Below are 16,460 nucleotides of genomic sequence, written 5' to 3'. Positions count from 1 at the left end.
TTACTTTTCCAGTAGGTTCTGGCATTAAAGGTCTCCCTCAGGGAATGATTAAAATAGTTCTTTGGAGCATTTCAAGGCTGAGTAGCATCTCAGATTTACTTGAAAATAAGTTTGCCTAATGACTTTTTAGCACCATTTGATTTCTGCTTTGGCCGAGAAAAGAGTTTTAAGTACTAGTAGTCCAATTCACTATATTTTCTAAGAACACTTATGGGTGTTAAATATTGTTTCTATTATTGACTTTAACTTTCTGGTAGCTTAAAAGGTATAAATGTCTTCTTAGTTTGAGAAAAAGAAACCAAAACAAAAACCACTGCTTTCTGTCCAGGGGCTATAGCAGCTTCAAGTTGCAAGGCAGACACAGTTGTCTCCCATTGTCTACTTACCTGCCTGGGTTTTGGGTCAATCTGTTTAACTGGATGCATTTTAATTTGATTGCTCTGGTGTGTATTTTTGATGAGTGTGTTATGCAGTTACAGTGTAAGTGATGATCCTGGTTGAATGGTAAGGCACAGGTTTAGACTTTTAAATTATTTAATTATTTATTTTTGTGGTGCTGGGGATGGATCTCTGGACCTTGCACATGCTGGACAAATGCTGTACCAATGAACTACACCCCCAGCCATTTTAGACCCCAGAAAAAAAAAAAAACTCCATTATCTGAAAAGAAGATGTGTTCATTATAAAAGAATATTCTTATTTAATATGGTCAGATGTTTTCCAAGCTAGAATATTTGTTTTCCACAGTATGACACCAAATTATTTCTTCCTACCTGCTAAGATGAAGTATGTAGTATATTCTTTGAAATAATGCCTGCAAGCCACTCCTCAAATTGAAGTGAGGAGATTGCATAGAAAACCCTTAAACTGTGAGTTTGAGGGATCCTGCTCAGGAAGTAAGACTAGATTATTATTTGTAAAAACAAGTAACACTCATCTGTTTATATATCAAAGGGATTTGTTACTCATTCCAGGCAAATTTTGAATTAGATGTAATTCAGTTTCTACTGAGGCAATTAATGTGTAATTATTTTTTGACTGTGTAATTAATTTTCTACTAAGAGATATTAAGGCTATAATGTTTGCCTTATGCTTCAGACAGAAGGAAAGTTGTTTGAAATTTAGATTTTGAAGTTTTCCCTTGTAAATATCTTTGAATGTCTGTTTTTGAAAATAATAATCCTCCCCCTTTTTTCAGTAGTGTGTTTGGAGATTTGTTAATCTAACTCACACTCCCTCAACCAGGATTCTTCATCTGAACCATTAAACAGGGAACATGATTCGAATTATTCTTTTCTCAATTCTCCCAAGAAGGATACATTACTAAAGACCAATTCTAGATGCACTACATAGCAGTTAATTTATTACATATAGTGGATTCCTTATGGTGACAGTTGGCAAACTATAGCCAAGGGCAGAATTCTGGCTGTAGCCTGTTTGTAGGTGACCTGCAAGCTAAAAATATATATATTTTTAGACTTTTCAAGAATTGCTATGAAGAAAAAGAAGAAGAAGAAGATGTGATACTCAGAGACTGCAGAGTATACCTGACCCACAAAGCCTAAAATATTTATTATCTGGCCCTATATAGAAAGTTTCCTGACTCCTACGTTAGAACCTTGAACTCAACTGAGAATTGCTACTCTGAAGAAAGAAGGGGTTTTATGGTAGGCTAGGGATATAGTATGAAAATAGATAAGTTTTTCTCTTTACTAATGGAACTGACTTGCATATGGGTCCCAGTATTATAAAGCTGAATTCAAGGAAAGACCCCAGATTATAGTAAATATGTAGATGTATTCTTGTCTGCTTTTTGAAGAAAAATTTTAACCATTGAATTATATGGCAAGTTCTATTGGTAATGATAATGAATGATAAATTGTGTTTGTGTAAGGATACATTTTAATATTTTTCTCAGTTTCTAGAGAAAGAAAATAAAAGTGGATGAATTTTATAAAGGAATTTAAGGGAGGGAAGGAGAGGGTATTAATTGCCTTTATCAGTATTTTAAATTAAACAGCCGTATCTATTAGAGAGGGAAAGTGAATAGCGAGTGTTAAGTGTCAGATATAATCACATTTGTTTCCTCCTTGTACTGAGTAAGTGTCCTCACCCTACAATTAACATCTCAGGTACCTTGTCAGCAGTAAGGAGAATAATGCTTAATCAAAATGCATTAAAATTATTAGATCATAGCACATGAAATAATCAGGCTCTACCAAATGCCACTTAACTGCTTGATTTAGTGGGAGAGGCACCAGGCCATAAAACATGTATTGGTGAATCACAAAATTATCAAGGGAAAGAAGACCGACCAGCAGGCATTATTTGTAACTTGCTGCTGATTTCCTTTCTCTCCATGTTTAATCATGAAGTTCTATCAGCAATTTTCCCCAGAAAGTGTCAGGCATCGTCCCTTCTTTTATCATGCCATTCTGGCCTTTATCACTAAGTAGAGTCAAGGCTGCCTGCAGACATGATGGAATTGCCTGAAACACAGCATTTATTTTTTCACTCATCTGCTGAGAGCTGTCAGTGGCTCCTTAGCAGCCTGAGCAGAAACTCGGGAGAGATGAGTCAAGCTTGACTGCAGAGATGGTCAGAAGAGGCATCCCTGAGTGGCTGAATGTGATGAAGGGAAAGAAAGGGAGGGAAAAAATTAGCTGAGGCAAGAAAGGACAAAGGGAGTTCTTGAGGTTGTATTTTTCAAAGTGCTTTTTAAGTTCTTTTGGGGTGGGCAGTGAGGATTTGTTTGGTGAATGGTACTTTCTCTCTGGGTAGGACTGTAAAATGATAGGGTACAAGTCAGCTCAAGTTGTAGATCACAGATCTTTTTGGGTAGACACTGCTCCAAGCATTTTAATTTCTTCGAATTGCTCATCAAGCTTATTTTGGCGATGGCAAGTCAAGAACTAATTAAGGAACTTTGTCATTTGTCTCCATCCTGAGGTTACTTGTCATTGCCCTCCCCACCCTAGCCACAGCTAGAAATCACTCATCATCAAATCAAAAAAAGTCAAGTGTTTTACAAGGGGCACGTCCAATTCTAAAATCATGTTGTCTTTTAAAGGTCCTAAATAGACCATATAGCCTTTTTATTTTTTTAAAGAAATATCAGATTTTGTACATGTATGCAAATTTGGTACCAGATGTTGATCATCCTAATTGAAGAATTACAGCTTTGTTAAATTGATTGCTAAATACACAAGGATTATAAATGTCAACTAATAAAATGGATTGTATTTACTTTGCCATATTTGCATAGAAAGCATGGAAATAGCTTTACATTAATAGTGATATTTGTTTAAAAATTAGAAGATTAAACTCATGTTAGTAGATATCTCATAATTCAGTGACATTTCCCCTTTTGTTTGGACATTTAATTTGTCAGACATTTAATTCAGTAATGTGAACAGGTTTCAGCAATGTCAACTCAGATCAGTGGTTGTAAAAACTTGTGAATCTACCTGTAGAGAGAGATATTAGCATATTCAGATTGATATTGAAGAGGACAGTGGGGTGTGGGGCAGGATGGAGATTAGGTTGACAATTTTCAGTTCAGGAAATGTTGGGGAACTTTCAGAGGAGATTAATTCACAGTAAAATGTAGATGAGTTTCTAAGCTGCAATTCTTTGGGAAAATGGAAATATGACAATATTTAGGGCTTTATAAAAAATGAATGGTGTTCCCTGTGCAAATGAAAGGAAAGAATAATAAAATCATCATCTTCCAGCCAGCCCCTATCTAGTTAATGTAAGCTACTTTCTCATGTAAGTGGTGTGTATCATGTGCTCAGTACAGAGCTAGTTTTTATGCTCATTTGTAGTGGTCTTCTTAGGTTAGGTCGGTAGGTTTCACACACATGCTCCAAGAATACACAGTATCAGAATGTGTACTTATTTATTATTTTGCTTTGTTCCAAATCTTTTAAAGAAGGCTATAAAAATAACAATAAGCATTCTTTAAGCCCCATACACAGACATACATACATAATCAAACACTCCGATGATATTTTTCACTTTGAGGAAATGAAAAGTGGATTGTTGAACTTAAAAGAGAGCTTTCTTCTAGAGTACACTCTAATCTCCCCTCAGCTCCATTCTTAGTGCTTGCCAAGATTAAAATCATATTACTATTGATGCCTTTGTGCCATCAGTATCATTTTCTTGTGATCATAGAATGTTAAAGCCAGCAGGACCCAAGAGATAATTTTCCTTAGTCTCAAGATTCCATTGGGTAACTACTGCAAATACTATTTGATTAAATTCGTTCAGAGCATAGATTTGATTAAGGAGGAAAATGTTGGAAGGAAATTATTCTGCAGCCACTTTCTCATTAAGAATGAAAAGGTAAGTCTATGTAAAATTCCACTTTTTCAATCAGTGTTAATTTTCTAAAAGAACTCATGGTGTTAATAATTTAGTGCTGTGCTTACAAGCTTCAAACCTATTGATTTTAATTGGAGTTCTGCATCTAGAAGGAAGATAGGCAGTGAGCAAATCAATTTTGTTTTAATCCAATGCATTTTAATAAGCGTGCTAAAGATTCACCATAACATTACCCATGATAGTTCGATATTTGCTATAACGGGCTGCTGCCTTGGATCTAACCAAAGGTGCTTATTATTCTAACCAAAGGTACTAGAATGACATCCTTTTATTTTCCCGCTAATATGGATAGCATAAATGGGGCTCTCATTGTCCATCACTTTTAAGTGCCCTATGTGGGTTTGATTAAATAATGGCCTGAATAAATTAGCATACCTGTTTTATCATTTATATATTAACAGAACCTTTGTCTTCCTTTCATTATATGGCCTTTTCTCCTTTTCTGAATGAATATTTTATAGTTAGGGCTTATTACCAATCCCAGGCCATATTTATGTAACATCCTGTCTAGTCAGTAATAATCCCTCTAATTTTAACACTAATATTCATGGTTAAATCAGACCCCGGGTTGAATTGTATATTTCTACATGGGTTTAGCCCAACTAAATTAAAAGACATGTACAGCAGAGTAATAATGCAAATTGTGGCTCTTGGAGACCTCTAATCTTTACATTAGAATATGAAATCCAAGATGGCTCCAGGACATGCAGTAGTCATGTGCCCTGGTTAATTGTGATTGTAGATGTGCTTCCAGAATCAGATTTGCATATACTGCAGATATATGCCCCGTGCGTGCTTTTGGCTACTACCATCTTTTGTTTGTGTAAAGCTCCATATTATTTCAAGAACTGCTGTTTTGCAACCTAATGAACTCTCTAGTTGAAAGAAAAAAATCTCCAGGTGTTTGGAAAGCTTTTATTATGTTAATCACGTGTGAGGATAGGGATCAACTTAAAATTTCATACCTATTTTAACATCCTTTAGCTTATTAAATGTAATCTCTCTTGTACCAAAGTCAAATCAAATTGCAAATAAAAGGATAACTTCATGCCAAAGATTTCATCTTAGGCAGTCTTCCAGGTAAACACCCCACAGGCATCCAAGAGCCACAAGGTATAAAGTACTGTAGAGGGTACCATGAGGGTACCTGGCACTGCTCAGAGAGCAGAGAGCCCTGTCCTTAATGATCTTACTGTTGAAGATAGAAAGGTGACAATGAAAGAGATTGCAAACATAATAAAATGTATGCTTTAGTGGACGTGTGACTAAAGGGTTATGGGAGGGCAGAGGATGGAGCAATTGATTCCCCTGGGGGCTTGGGAAGTTTTGTTTGGTTTTTGTTCTTTTGATGAAAGATACTAGGACATTCAGAGATGGAGGAGATATTACCAATGTAGATGGAAGATATAGTACATTGGGTAAATGGTGAGAGTAAAAGGTTCAAAAATAAAAGAGTGGAGCCATTCCCTAATGAAACATTGCATTTAACTTTGTGTGTCTAAGCTACTACCTACTGAAGCATTGGACTTGAGATATGGTTAAGATATGCCTGGAATTTTCCCTTTAGGTGTTTTATTTTGTTGGATGTCGAAGTTATCTTTACAATTAAGTATAACTTGTACTTTGTGAATACTTTACTTTCTGAATGAATTTATTTCATGATTAAGGACAGGAAGACTAATGGAAACTTATATCCTGTACTTGTTGAATTCTTGGCTCCTTTTGACTTGGGGATAGTCGCTCATATATAATAGGACAGAATGAGGGACAGAGATAAGTCTTAAGAGTTGACTCATGCATGCATTGTACAGCTCTTCATCCACCCTTGGCTTCCAGGCCTGCTTCTTTACTATATCAGAATTGAGACATGAATGCAGCATACTAGTGATTCTCATTTTCTTACTGGAACTGCAGGGTAGTTTAAGCTTTTCCTTTTAGCTATCGTGTACTACTGTAGAATTGACTAAGGAGCCAATGCCAGTTCATCCCTTACCTTACATTTCAAAACAAGGCTGGGTGCCATGGTGCATACCTATAATCTCATTGACTCTGAAGGCCAAGGCAGGATGCTGACAAGTTCAAGACCAGCCTTGGCAATTTAGCAAGGCACTTTCTCAAAATAAAAGAGCTGGGGGTTTCACTCAGTGGTGAAGTGCCTCTGATTTCAATCCCCAGTACAATAAAAGGTACATTATATATTTATATATAAACTAGGTTTGGTGACTGTAGGTGATAAAGGGAGGAGAACAAAGGAATCTGCCTTCTAATACTTCACAGATTCACACAGCATTAGAACAGGAAGCGATTTAGAGATCATGAGTCCACCTCTCTCCCTCATTATACAGATGGTGAAGCTGACATTTAATCGCTGATTTCTTGCAATTTCCGGGATAAGCAAAATTAAGCCAATTTTGCCTGACCTCTCTGCTCTCTTTACCTCTGTAATACTTATGAGAAACCAGACCTCCTTTTTCCTTTGGAATGGCTGTAAGGTCAGAGAGAAATGAGCTAAATGATGCGATGGAATTTGCATCCAGCATTTATTGTGATGATAGCCTTGACTTTTGGTTTATTGAGAGAAGAATGTGATTGTTTGCAGGACGTTTCCTTCTCCTTCCCCCTGGATGTAATTAAAGGTTTAAGGAAACTTCAGATCCTGGAGTTGGTTAAAAAGACAAAATTTGTTATTTCCTTTAATTTAAGAGGTCTTAGATCCAAGGATGATTTACCTGGCTGAACAAAATAGTCTGATATTTCTAGTCTAAATTAAAATAACAGGGGTATGAGACCTCCACATGTGGGAAATGGAATTAATAAAAGTGCTGCCTGTTACGACATGGGTTCTTGCTTGGGGATTTCTAATATGGGGGAAGGTCTGGTTAAATCTCTTCTCATTCTTTCTGTATTTTCATCTTTCTTTAGAAAAATATGGTATGTGGTAAAGTGACAATAGAGTCAAAGAAATGTCTCATTCTGCTTTACCCCATTGTAAACTGAACTGTCTTCTGAACATATGTAAAGAACTGCGTTCTTTACATCCCCAAAGGAGAGAATGGCTCCTGCTGGCTTCATTGTTCTTGTGATCTGAGTTTGAGTAAAGAGAAGAATGCAAGTTAGGAGGCAGAGAGGAAGCTCTTCTTCTATCCTCTCTTGAGTAGGAGGAATTAAGATGAAGGAATATTATCAATTATTCTTTTGTTCTTAAAGATGAAGTGGAATCACAATTGCTAATCAGGGGAAACTCCTCAAACCGCTATGTTATTCATATAGCTATGTCAAAACCTTTGGTAATAATTTTAATGAAGTTATCCTGTACTAAAATATTTGCATTCTAAGTATTTTTGCTAATGAGGTGCATTTAAAAATGGGCATAATAAAATAAAGGCGAGATGAAAAAGTACTTATACATTTAATTGTATTTCTGCTTTATGAACACATTTTTCTTCTTGCTGTGCATAATATTGCTCAAAGTTTAAATGGTTGCTTTACGAGTACACAACAATGCTGTGTGAGACCTCTGACTTCATGCATTGTCATTAGGATCACAGTGGCGGGGCTGGCCTCATCCATCTCAAAACTCTGCCCTTTAAGCGAGTGAGTACAGAAAGGGCCTCAATTGTGAGTTGATCGAATGCCGTTGATGACCACAAGGAAGCCCAGAGTTGTTATACCTGTATTTCTGACTAAATTTCATTTATCTCATTGCACATATGTGAAATCTGGCAATTTGCTACACTATGATGCAAAGACAAGTTATAATAACCTTCGAGAAAGATAGAAAAATGTGAGTAAACTACAAAAATAGATAAACTGAGGACATTTTCTTTATATACTTAAATATTATTTAGCCCTTATAAACATGGAAATACAAATTTTCATTACTGACCACCTAAAAGAATCTGACCTCTTGCCAAATTCTTCATGTATAATTTGAAACATATACAGATATACTTAAATTTTATCTTAGTTCTTATTCTGTCATATGCAAAATATAGTGAAACTAAGCATTTATTTCAGGAATATAAATCACAGGGGTCTTCTTAAAGAATCCATAAAATTTTATCAGATACTTATAACATGAACCTGAGGTTATGAATGGTAGACCAACTCTCTTCTAACATCATATTCTCCAAGAGTTTAGACAAATTTATGGGGAGTTTATTTTATCCTTCTCATCATTAATCTGAGCATTCACACAGTCACTTAAACAATTCTAGGCCCACATGAAATGGCACAAGATTAATAATTGATGTTAAATACTCTTTTTATTTTTGGACAAATTCATTGATTTGTGGGACTTTTTAATGAGCACAACTGAAAACCTTAGTGTTAAAGGGTTACTCAAGTCTACAATAAATCACTGATAGGGCTGGAACTGGAGCCAGTGGCTTCCTGACATTGGATCCTATGGGAATTACGATATGGAATACCATTGCTACTTTGCCTCCTACACTCTAGAGACTAGCAGATTCCAGTCTAGTTGCTGACAGGGAAAACAAAAAATAGGCCAAATATAGTAACTTTGACAGAAAGTCAAGGTATTTACAGATTACTTTTCATTAGGATTCTAATCTGAAATATGTGGTAGTTATGGACACGTACAAGGGTCAGCCGATTATACAGTGGTTTGAAAATTGTAAGAAATTATATCATTTGGACCAACATCTCCCTGATACCTGCCTCCATCAAGTGCCCCAGGCCCTGGTAGCCACCATTCTACTCTCTAGTTCTATGAGAGCCACATTTTGAGATTCCAAATATCAGTGAGATCACGCAGTATTTGTCTTTCTGTCTCTGACTTATTTCACTTAACATAACACCCTCCAGGTTCATCCATGTTCTGGCAACTGATGGATTAATGGGTACAGACTTTCACTTAGGAGGAGTAAGTTCAAGACATCTACATGTACAACATGATATATATTGTTAGCAACAATACATTGTCTTAAAAAATGCTAAGAGGGACTGGGGTTTTGGCTCAGTGATAGTTTGCCTGGCACATGTGAGGCACTGGGTTCAATCCTCAGCATCTCATAAAAAATAAATAAACTAAGTAAAGGTATTAAAAATGCTAAGAAACTTTGGTGATATTATTTTAAGATATACATAGCAAGCATTGTTGTTGATGGTAGTGATAGGGGGTTGGATTGGATGGTATATGTATTTCCTTGTGGCTCTAAATGTCTATGACTGAGGGAGAAAGCAGTTTTGCAGGATGATATCCAGCACTTGAAAAAGATAGTGTCCTGTGGTCTTGAACTCAGCAGTGCTAAGAGGAACATGATTTTAAATGTTTTTTTCTTTATGGAATATCTTGGTTAGGAAACACTCAAGAACGTTTTTAAGCAATGTTCCTAGAGCAAATATATTTTAATATAGGTGATCATAATAAAACAGTGATTTAATATGAGGCTCATGGATCCAGTAGAGGATGATTTTTTTTTTTTTTTTTTTTTTTTTTTTTTTTGCAGTGCTGGGGATTGAACCCAGGGCCTTGTGCTTGTGAGGCAAGCACTCTACCAACTGAGCTATATCCCCAGCCCAAAGGATGGTTTTTGTTAATATGCATTCTACTTGTTAAATGATAGGTAATGGTATAGATGTGGGAGTCACCCAAAAAAGCATTTCATCTCCAGCTTGGGAGACCTAATCTGAGTGATTTAAATAGGTAGCTAATTAGATGTATGTCTAGATTTTAATACATTGTTAGGTTGAAGTTTTTAGTTACTCTCTGTGATTTTTAGGGTACCCTTTGTTCACTGTATGTCAGTCCTAGTATTACAACTTGAGAATCTGAAGGGAATAAGAGGTTTTCCTCTTTAAGCCTTGATATCATTAGCGCACTCTTTGCTCATCATTCTCTGTCATGTCCCTCCTTATCAGGGAATCACTGATGGGTACTCAGACAGGCCAACCTTTGTTAAAAGCAAAAACTTATAGCTGAGAGGATTCACCACATGGGCTTCATTAAGGTAGGGAGGCAAGTATCTGGGGTTGTGGCTCAGTGGTAGAGCGCTTGCCTAGCATGTGTGAGGCACTGGGTTCAGTTCTCAGCACCACATATAAATAAATGAATAAAAAAATTCTTATCAACATCTAAAAATGTTTTTAAAAAGGGATGTAAATGCAAAACTATGAATTCAGCCTTGCTCTGCTTGAGTTTTGTACCTTGCCGGTTCCTTAAGAATGTCTGAACTCAATCCTTCCTGATCAAATCCTCTGAACAAACTCTTGTCTCTTCCTTAAATTTACTATGTTTTCACTCAGGCCCAGATTAGAGGTCTTAGCTACCTCAGATTCAAGGAAACAGATTCTTTACCTTATATTTGTCCCCGCCTTTGACTTTCAAGATTTCATTCTGACCAGGCAAGGTAGTACACGTCTGCCATCCCAGCGGCTGGGGAGGTTGAGACAGGAGGATTTTGACAGTTAAAAGCTGATCTCAGCAACTTAGCGAGGCACTTAGCAACTCAGTGAGACCCTGTCTCTAAGTAAAACATAAAATAGGGCTGGAGATGTGGATCAGTGGTTAAGCACCCTGGATTCAATCCCTGGATGAAACAAAATTTTAATTCTAATTCTGTCTACAATTTTCTTGTTTGATCTGGTCACCCATTCCTAATGTCACCCTCTACAATTTGGACCCATTTTCTACTGCTAACTAGATCTTAATTTTATTCTTCATCAGTGTTGGCTCTTAAACTCAAAACTCTATCACCAATCACATCCTAACCTGTTATACACCCTGTAGAATATACATAGGCTATATTGAGTAAAAGCAATGTTTAAGAATGCTACACCAAGAAAGCATGAGTTATATTGCTTGTGTTGCAACAAATATTATGTTTCTAGTATTGACAATAAGTGATAACTTTAGAAATGCATCCTTTATATTGTTGGAGACTTGATTTTAAAGCATAGGGGCAGACATGTAAGTATCAAATCCTCAAATCCTTTTTTTTTTTTTTTTTTTGGTACTGGGGATTGAACTCAGGGGTACTTAACCACTGAGCAACATCCCCAGCCCTTTCTAGTATTTTTAAGCTGTCAGTGGACCTCTACTTTATTTATTTGATTCATATGCAGTGCTGAGAATCAAACCCAGTGCCTCTACACATGCTAGGCAAGCACTCTATCATTGAGGTACAACCCCAGCCTGCTATGTTGATTCTTTTTTTTATTCTTCTAAATGCAGAATCACACCTGTAGTGTAACATACATGTATATAGGATAATAATGTCTGACTCATTCTACCATACTCTCCATCCCCACCCCATCACTCCCCTCACTCCCCTCTGCATAATCCAAAGTTCTTCATTCTTCCCTACCCACTCCCCACTATGGATCACCATCCACATATCAGAGAAAACATTCAGCCTTTGGTTTTTCAGATTGACTTATTTCACTTAGCATAATATTCTCTAGCTCCATTCATTTACCTGCAAATGCCATAATTTCATTCTTCTTTAAGGCTAAGTAATATTCTATTGTGTGTATGTACTTCATTTTCTTTATTCATTCATCTGTTGAAGGACACCTGGGTTGGTTCCATAGTTTAGCTATTGTGAATTGAGCTGCTATGAAACATTGATGTGGCTGTGTCACTGTAGTATGCCGATTTTAAGTCCTTTTGGGTATAAACTGGAGTGGAATGACTGGGTCAAATGGTGGTTCCAATCCAAGTTTTCTTAGGAATCTCCATACTGCTTTCCAGAGTGGTTGCACCAATCTGCAGTCCCACCAACAATGTGTAAGTATACCTTTTTCCCCACATCCTCGCCAACACTTATTATTTGTATTCTTGATAATTGCCATTCTGACTGAAGTGAGATGAAATCTTAGAGTAGTTTTGATTTGTGTTTCTCTAGTTGTAAGGGATGATGAACACTTTTCATGTTTCTTGATTGATTGTATTTCTTCTTCTGTGAAATGTCTGTTTGGTTCCTTAGCCCATGTTTTGATTTTTTTTTTTTTTTTTTTTTTTTTTTTTTTTTTTTTGGTGGTAAGTGTTTTGAGTTCTTTATATATCCTGGAGATCCTTCTTAGTTTTTTTTTTTTTTTTCTTGAGATAGGGTCTTGTTAAAAGTTTCTTAGGGCCTTGCTAGGTTGCTGAGGCTGGCTTCGAACTTATGACCCTTGTGCCCTAGCCTCCTGAGTTGCTGGGATTATAGCTGTGCACCACCATTCTCAGTTTCTTGGTTTTATTTTAATCTCCAAGTTGTTTACTTAGTGTACAGAACTAGATGAGACCCTCATGCTTGTCTGGGAAAAATAAGGATAATATGTTTCCTGTAATCAAGAATACAAATTTCACATCTGTCTGCTCTGTGTTTTCCAAATGTTAATCTCAAGACTGATGCCAAAATGACTACATAGTAATCATCTGGGTCACTTTTTCAAAAATACTCATGTGACTACAGTATCAAATATACAAATCAATAATTTTGGGATGAAGCCTGGGTATCTGCATTTTTAAAGTTATCCATGTGATTCTAATACACAGCCAAAATTGATGAGCACTTAGAGAACTTTTAAGAATTCATCCATTCATGGGCTGAGGTTGTGGTTCAGGGGCAGAGCACTTGCCTAGCATGTGTGAGGCACTGGGTTCGATTCTCAGCACCACATATAAACAAATAAAGGTTTATCAACAACTAAAATATAAAAAAAAAATCATCCATTTAGAATGAACCCAATTGCTATGGAAAATTACGATGCTCTAATAAAAAAGAAAATATTGTTTGAAAATCCAAAAAACCTCCTTCCATCTGCCTCTGACTTTCCATAGAAGAAAAGCAAGATGATCACCATAAAATATTTCCTCTTTTAGGCTTCTTGATAGTAATTCCCTACTGAATAGTTCTTTAGTGGTAATAATACCTTCTATGATTTAAGTTTGTTATAGTAAAGGATGCATATTGAAGCCAATCTGAATAGGTAAAGCAGATCAGAGAATTAATGTGAATGTTCTGAGGTGGATCTGCGAGGTTTCCACTTTTACAGACCCACATTTATGGGGCTTGTTGAAATAATCTATCATTAGTTGTAAATCAGTATGAAGTTTTCTTAGGTTGTATTTGCTGCTTGACAATTTACAACACCTACTTGGGCTGTGGCTTTGAGAAAGCAATGCAAACACAATAGTACCTTTTAATTTGCAACAGAAATAGAAACATTTAGAAATTCTAATAGTCTTAAAAGAATATTAGATTTAGGGTATAGAGGGCACTGACTTGATTTTCTTCTAGTCTCCACGAGTAATGGGAATGATTGTACACACCTCTCCCCCTCTCCCTCCCCTTCCTCCTCCTCTTCCTTTTTTGATTGGTAGTAGGGATTGAACCTAGGAGTGCTTTATCACTGAGCTACACTTCTAGCTACAATCTAGAGATTATAAACTTGTACCACCACACCTGGCACAAACCAGCATCTTTATGTGAATGTTTTGTAATTGCATTATTTGGGATGATTACCATTTATTTACTTGACTTTTGCCCTTGTACTAAAAACAAGAAGGCAATCTGTGGTTTTGAAGATACTTAGGATACCTTGGCTTAAAATGCTGAAGGGGGAATTAGAACTTGGCTGTTATCTATCAGGGATTCAGAAATTGGTAAATTGAGCAGGACTCCCTATCCCTCGAATACTTAGAGAAGTAAAGTTATGCTAGAGAAAACTTATTTTCATGATTCCTTTCACTCCACAGATGATGTTTTGCATAAGTTTTAGACCCAAAATAAAAGAGGAGGAAGTAAAATACATTGTGTAAATGATGGGTTTTTCTGTCTACAACTAGCTATTCCTTGATATAAAATCTTAAAGTATACTGATGAGTTAGGATTTACTTCAGAGCTTCCTTAAAATGCAAAATGTGATTTGATTTTTAAATCTTTGATTTACATATTTGCCGGAATCCATTTATTATAGAAAGCAAGGAACAGCTGTATCCTCCCTGGGGTTGATTGTTCCAGTTAAATCCTTCTAAAACACTAATTAGGAAGATTAGGATTTAATTTTTGTTTCTTAACAACAGAAGATTCTTGTTACAGAGTTAATGAATATACACTTCCCAGAGCGTGTTATCAAAAGGTGTATTTTTCATCAATAGCATATTTCCAAACTTTAGAATGGTTTTGTTGCATCAGAACAGCCTGACTCATTTTTTAGAAAAGTGTCCAACTTCACTGAATTTGGGAAGTTATACAGAAGTGAACCCATTATCAAGGTATTTGGTAGAAATTTTTACCACAGGGCACTAGAAAAACAAAAACCATCACCAAAAGTAGGAAGAGGTAAATGTGGGATCACTACTCTGTGTAATGAAGTAGTGATCACAATGAAATTACGCATAATAGCTTGATAAAAGAGGACACCAAGGAAATTGTGTTTTTGAGAAGATATTGCAACAAAATATGAGCCCTGAAGAGCCTTAAAGAGGCACTTGCAACATACTGGAAATCTTAAAGTTATTTTTTTAAAGACCATATGGGGCTCTCAAGGTGTATTTGTTTCATGTGCATACTGAAGGTAGGTGAGGACGCACACATAGCTTGCAGTGTCAAAGAGTCTCTGACATGGAACGTGCATGTTTTAGAAAGGGAAAAAAATCCAATTAAGGAGAATGGGGGAAGCTTATAAGGTAAAATACATCATGTGCAAACTGTATTTTAGGCAGACTAAAAAAGAACTTGATGAAATTCTTTAAAAGCAGTAGTATGTTTTGAAGTTACCTCAAAAGGAACCAGGTTACTAAAGTAGTAGTGTGTCTATTTGGTAACCATGGAGCAAAGAAATTGGTAAGAGAAAAATAAACCTTAATGGCCTCTTTAATAATAAGATATAAGGGACATGTTAACTCCATAATTGTCTCCTGAAACTGGTGATAAGGTAAAACTAGGTAAAATTATAGAAAATGAACAGATATTTTAGGTTCAATTGACAAATCGATTATAATTCAACTCACCAGTACTAAGTTGCATCCTCCTATATTGTGGCAGAACTCAAAGTTTTAGACTAATAAATTACTTAAGAATAATTTAATAATATGGTCTTTGGGGAAGGCTTGGACATCTTGCGATGCTACTTGATCAGAAGTATGTCTTTAACAGTGAAGGTTGAAGAAGTATAAAAAGATTGTCTTGTGGGAGCAAAATTCTAATTCAAAGTTGTATGCTGCAAAGTCTCTTAACTTTGTTTCCTTTGGTGTACAGAAGCTTCTTAGTATGATATAATTCCATTTGCATAATTTTGCTTTTGTTTCCTGTACTTTTGGGGAGGAGTTCTTTTAATATTTTTATTGGAGCATTAAAATTATACATAATAGTGGGATTCATTATACCACATTCATATGTGCACATTAACAATATAATCAATCTCATTCTCCAGTACCTTTTCTTTCCCTTCTCCCCTCCCCCATCTGCTTCCTGTACTCTACTGATCTCTCAATTATTATTATTACTATCTTAATTAGTACATTGTAATTATACATGTAAGCAGGATTCATTGTGATATATTCATATGTGGACTTAGCATATTTTGGTAGATTTCATTCCCCAGTATGGAGAAGCGTGTTTAATAAAGGCATAGAATCTCATTTCAGCCATTGATGAGAACATTTCACACAAATAGGATCCTAAATAATATGCATAGAAAGTTGTCAAAAGAAGAAATTCAGATGGCCAATAAATTTATGAAAAATCTCTCAACTTTATTATATATCAGGGAAATGAAGTCAAAACCACAAAAAGGTATCATCTTACCCCAGTTAGAATAGCTATTACCAAAAAAGACAAAAAACATTTCAGCCATTGATGAGTACATTTCACACAAATAGGATCCTAAATTTTAAAAAAAGAACTAGAAGTCTTTTGTGTTCTTTGTTGCTTGGAATTATGGGTTGGTGGATTGTGATGTGAGTTGGAGACAGAGGAGAGTTCAAGGGTAATATTGAGAGAATATCATTTTATTATTATTTTAGTTACTGGAGACTGAACACAGTGGTTTTCTACCACTGAATTACATCCCTAGTCATTTTTTATTTTGAGAGGGTCTCACTAATTTGTTGAGGCTAG

The 16,460-nt window shown here is 35.9% G+C and overlaps 1 protein-coding gene across 2 annotated transcripts in view; it reads left to right on the top strand.

The window, feature by feature from the left end:
* STK26 (serine/threonine kinase 26) overlaps nucleotides 1-16,460 on the top strand; it is a 55,162-nt gene that overhangs the window by 14,294 nt on the left and 24,408 nt on the right. The window lies entirely within an intron of this gene.

This window comes from Sciurus vulgaris (assembly GCF_902686455.1).
Source record: "Sciurus vulgaris genome assembly, chromosome: X".
Lineage (NCBI taxonomy): Eukaryota > Metazoa > Chordata > Mammalia > Rodentia > Sciuridae > Sciurus > Sciurus vulgaris.
The sequence above is the reverse complement of the archived record's forward strand: the minus strand, read 5'-3'. Positions and strand labels throughout refer to the sequence as shown.